The sequence below is a fragment of the Bison bison genome, unplaced genomic scaffold, assembly GCF_000754665.1.
Source record: "Bison bison bison isolate TAMUID 2011002044 unplaced genomic scaffold, Bison_UMD1.0 scf7180017864367, whole genome shotgun sequence".
NCBI lineage: Eukaryota > Metazoa > Chordata > Mammalia > Artiodactyla > Bovidae > Bison > Bison bison.
This window is the reverse complement of record NW_011494939.1, coordinates 2,929,301-2,935,300: the sequence shown is the minus strand read 5'-3', so window position 1 is coordinate 2,935,300 and position 6,000 is coordinate 2,929,301.

Genomic DNA, 6,000 nt, shown 5'->3' with positions numbered 1-6,000 from the left:
TACGGCAGAAAGTGAAGAGGAACTCAAAAGCCTCTTGATGAAACTGAAAGAGGAGAGTGAAAAAGTTGGCTTAAAACTCAACATTCAAAAAACAAAGATCATGGCATCTGGTCCCATCACTTCATGGCAAATAGATGGCAAAACAATGGAAACAGTGACAGACTTAATTTTCTTGGGCTCCAAAATCACCGCAGATGGTGACTGCAGCCATGAAATTAAAAGACACTTTCTCCTTGGAAAAAAACTATGACCAAACTAGACAGCATATTAAAAAGCTAAGATATGACTTTGACGACAAAGGTCCATCTAGCCAAATTCAGTTCAGTTCAGTTACTCAGTAGTGTCCGACTCTTTGCGACTCCATGAATCGCAGCATGCCAGGCCTCCCTGTCCATCACCATCTCCCAGAGTTCACTCAACACACATCCATCGAGTCGGTGATGCCATCCAGCCATCTCATCCTCTGTCATCCCCTTTTCCTCCTGCCCCCAATCCATCCCAGCATCAGAGTCTTTTCCAATGAGTCAACTCTTCACATGAGGTGGCCAAAGTATTGGAGTTTCAGCTTTAGCATCATTCCTTCCAAAGAATACCCATGACTGATCTCCTTTAGGATGGATTGGTTGGATCTCCTTGCAGTCCAAGGGACTCTCAAGAGTCTTCTCCAACACCACAGTTCAAAAGCATCAATTCTTTGGCACTCAGCTTTCTTCACAGTCCAACTCTCACATCCATACATGACCACTGGAAAAACCATAGCCTTGACTAGACGGACCTTTGTTGGCAAAGTAATGTCTCTGCTTAAGCTATGGTTTTAAGCTAATGTAACCACCTGATACATTTAAATTGGATTTACAAGTTATAACAGACCCAAGTTAATCAATTTTGAATTGACTCAAATACAGCAAGTTAATTTCAATACTTCCAAATATATAAGATACTAAATATGTACATGTAACTTGTAAACACAAAAATATTTATATATTATAGTTTTGACTCTTTTTGCCCCTTCATATTTAATTATAATTTTCCTGGGGTTGAAACAGGTATAATAAGGGATAACAATTTCCATGGAAATTAACTGGGGTTACTGAATCTTTCTAGAGTGAAAATTATGAACCCTCTTATTCTGGTAACTGAGATTATTTTTATAACCAGAGTTCTTGGCTTAATATGAGAGCCAGGCCATGCCTGTTGACATCCAGAATGAGTCCTCTTGCTTACTCTGGTTACCAGACTGTGTCCCCCTCTACAGCCATTATTTACAATTTAAAAATTAAATTATAAAATTTAACTGCTCTTGTTGTTCACACATCACTGAACTCAAGTTTGATATGCTATCTGTTTTGTTATTTTCTCTATTATTATTATTATATTACTTTCTTCATTCTTTATTCTTTTTCATTTATTTATTTATTTTTTGGGGGGGGGGCATCTTGCACCATGCTTATTTTGTCCTATAGTTGTTTCTCTGGTAATATGGAAAATATTCTGTTTGAGTTTTTCTAGTGATTAAGTTTAACACAGACACATACATGCACATTTTTTTCCCATAGTGAAACAGCATCTAATGACTCCTGAATTAGATAAGAAACAGCAGGCTTCACTTCTTCCTTGTCCTTCACTCAACCATTTCCCAGCTTTTTTGTTAACTAGCATTCTGGGTTCAGATAGTAGTAGTAGTAATAGCAGTAGTTATAGCAGTAGCATAGTCTATGTACTTAACTATCTCTACATGTTATTGGTGATAGAATGGAAACCTGCAGGGCAGGGAGGCAAGATGCATATGCTCCATTAAACATTTTGCCAAGAAGGCCATTTTTAGTTTCTGAATATGTTTACCAAATTACTTTCCAGGAGAGTTGCACTAATACACAACCTCACCAACCATTCAGTGAGGGTACCCATCTCATTACATTCTAAAGAACTTACCATTACTTTAGGAACTTTTATCTATTTGATAGATAGAAATGGCGTTTGGTCATTATTTTCATTTTTTTTATCTAGGGGAAAATTGTAGTTAGGAACTACAATTTTAGTGATCTTCTTCTGAAGTGCAATTACTCATGAAGGAACCCTCATAAATTGAATAGGTTTGATTCAGGATCTTGCCTGAAATGTTACTAATTAATTTCCTAAGTGACTATTTTATAATCTTTTCTACCACGTATTTTCTCGGCATGTAGACCCAGAATAAAAATGTCCAATGAGTGACAGTGTTTTTAATACCACAAATCCCTGTACTCACTCTTAGCCATTGAACTCTGGCATTGTGCTATATGAATTCTCATAAAGTAAATAAATTAATCAGTAAATTCATGTTAATAGAAAACCATAGTCACAATAACTAATTTGTAAAACTTTTGGTATTGGCAAATATTATGATAAGATATATTAACACAATAGGGTTCTGCAAACAAGTTCTGATTTGCAGAACTAACCAACACAATACCAATAATGTCACATGAAATATTCACATTAGAAATGTTGACTGAAGTGATTGAAAGTCATTCACTTAAAATAAGTAAGCACACATATTCCTCATAATACTGGATGCTGCTGCTGCTGCTAAGTCGCTTCAGTCGTGTCCGACTCTGTGCGACCCCAGAGATGGCAGCCCACCAGGCTCCCCCGTCCCTGGGATTCTCCAGGCAAGAACACTGGAGTGGGTTTTCATTTCCTTCTCTAATGCATGAAAGTGAAAGTGAAGTCGCTCAGTCGTGTCCGACTCCTAGCGACCCCATGGACTGCAGCCCACCAGGCTCCTCCGTCCATGGGATTTTCCAGGTAAGAGTACTGGAGTGGGGTGCCATCTCCTTCTCCATAATACTGGATAGTCATATCCAATTTATCAGCGTTCCTTGACATTCTTCATCAACAGAATAAAAATTAGCTACCAATTTCACTGACAAACAGAGTAATGTATATATTTCTATGTGAGTGGTAAAACCAGGAACAGCATTTCAAACAAGAGGAACAGCATGAGCAAACACATGAAGGCCATGGGGACTGAGGTGGACTCAAGCTAGTCTTAGTCACTGTAAGACTTGAGGTGTATATGAGACCTCTTGCAAGGGCAAATTTCATTCTGATAACTTCTACTACAGTATCATGTTTTTAACCTTTAAACTTGGTTTGGACAAGAACTCCAAAGAGAGGAAAGATATCATGAAGTAACTTACCAAGAAACTATTCAGATGTGGTTAAGTGAAGGCTGCAACATATTTACCACATGTAAGAAAGTTTCACAGACATTCATTCACTTACTTTAGATCAGGTTGACTACACAATAATTTAGATAATATTTTATAAATATTCTCTGGTAATTAGTAAAGCTAATAAGAACTGAAATTAATGGCATTTTTGACAGGCACATATATTATCTCATTTTATTTTCAAAACAACTTATGAAGTCATTTTTCTGATTATATCTCTTTTATAGATGCGAACTTAACCAAGGTCATGCAGCTAAAAAGTCAAAGACTCAAGAATTGAACCCAAGTTATTGAATTCCAAAGCCCATGCTTTTAATCATTACTCTGAAGATAACAGTGATAACTTCAGGACATCACAAAGATATTTTGACATTGAGCCCTAAATGTCTAAAACCTGTCTCTGTGTTTACTTTGTTATCAATTGGAGCTGAACATAAAAAGTTACTTGTGCTTAAAAAAAAGCTTTCAGTCTTGCTGTTCTCACTCTTCCTTCACCACTCCATCCAAGATCAAGGTCACTGTGGTGAATTTGTGGTCCTACAATCATTTTCAATTCATGACCACAAATTATAATTCAAATATAGTTCAAAATGCAGAAATATGACTGCATGGCCAAAGCTTCTAGAAAGGGAATTCTTATTCTAACACAAATACCTGTAATAATGGCAGAAGCAAGCAGAAAATTATGGGTAAAATAAATTGCTTTTTTTGTATAAATATTATTTTTTCAAGGTCTTGTCAGTATAAAGGCTCCTTTTTCAAATCACTAAAGTAGTCACTTCACCCTTTTTTTAATTTTGCCCTTTCAGTCCTTCTCCTCCTACTTAATCAAAAGTCAAAGTTAGAAAACCACCTAAATTAACCCCTTTCCCATGACATTATCATTTCCAGTTTCCAGGAGTTATTAAGCAACCCTAAATCCAGACTGCCAATGATAAAAGAAGAGGAAGAGAAGGCATAGTAAATTAGAGACAACAGATATGAGGGGAAATGCCACTGAAGTGGCAAATGCTGCACATTGGCAGACAGATACTGAATTCCTTATTCCATAAAGAGCTCTTCAACCCCACAAGAATAACACTGATGGCCCAATAGAGAGACTAGCAAAGGACATGAACAGGCTGTTCACATCAAAAGAAAATGACATGATCTTTATCTTTAATCATCTGAAAAGATATTCAACCTCAGTCATAAGTAAAAAAATGCAAATGAATATAATAAGATACAGTACAAACTTTCAGATTGGGAAGGGGGAAGCAAAGCTGGTTATGGGCAAGAAGTCACATTCATACATCATATTTGGAGCACCACTTAATATTTGTCCAAAAACTTCTAGAAATATATACTATAGGTGCATCTGGCCCAGAGATACATACTCAGGGATATTACAGTAGCAATTCTAAAAGTCAATTCCTGGAAGCAACCCAAATGTCCTTTAGTTTATACCAAATGTGGTTAAAATATCTCTGGAGGTCCACACAGAGAACTGGTCAATGAGGGGAGCTAAAGAGACAGACCAGGGTGAGGAGTGGAACAGTGAGCTATTTTCACTATATAGATCGCTGTACTTATTTTTTAAAAAAGAATGTATATTAAAAATAAACCCACTAAGACAAACATTTAAAAGATGCTTTTGGAATTTTGGAAGAGAAAACCAAAGAAAAGCAGCCATAAAATTTTCAATTTCTTCCACAAAACAGAAAGTTCCAAGGATTATGAGGACACAGTCAGATAGGACTCTCTGGAAATAAGCCCTAGGATTATATACTAAATTCATGTACTTGTTCTGTTTTCATATTTCTGTGTGATATCTTCCTAAAAGAAGACAAGTTTAGTTGTCGTCACTTCACCATTGCAACGTCAGAATTTAACACATAATGGTAAAAGAAATAGTTCAAGTCATTTAGCTAACCAAATCACGAGCATTCTGTAAGCTGTTTTCCATATGACCAATAATTATTTTTCTATTTTCAAAAAACTAAACTTTCAAAACCTTGGTGAAAGCTGGCCGCTATAAGGCCATGACATCTAAAACATCATGTTTGTATCTCTATTACTATGCAACATCAGACTAATGGTCTTATAAATTCCGAGTGTTTGCCAAACACATTACATGGAAGATCACAGTGTTAATTTGGAAAGGGAAACAGTTTCATGGCATCTAAAGGACTGAAAAAATTACCTCTAATCCTTTTGGGAATCAAAGAGGCAATAAAGTGAAATTGAGTGCAGAAAGACTCACATTGTAAATCCATTTACTACCAAGCCTTGTTTACTCAAGGATTTATTCATGCCAGTAACTAGTCACCAAAGCTTAATAGCATGACTTTACCAGAATTTTCTTTAAAGAAGTGTCTGATATTTTTTCACAAATAGTGTTCAGCTGATTAAAGCCTAATTACACACATTGAATTAAAGGTGTGAGTACATAATAAAATGTTCTAGCTAAAAGGAATCTGTGCTGGTGTTTGATTTCCAGCTAGTAATTTGGCTGGAATAAAATGGAAACAAGAAAGCAGAATTGTTTAAAAGATACAGCTTTATGACAACACACATTTCTAAAACTGGAAAAAGAAATAGACAAATATATGGCATACTTTCCAAATGGAACGTGCTGAAATCTAAAACAGCCTTTTCTATTCCCAACATTTATTATTATTATTATTATTATAATAATATAAGTCACACTCACAGAGGCCAACAGCCAGAAAAAACCATATTTCCATTTTAACGCCTTTAGATGATCAAAGCATCAGCTTAATATAATCAGCTGAAATCCATTTAC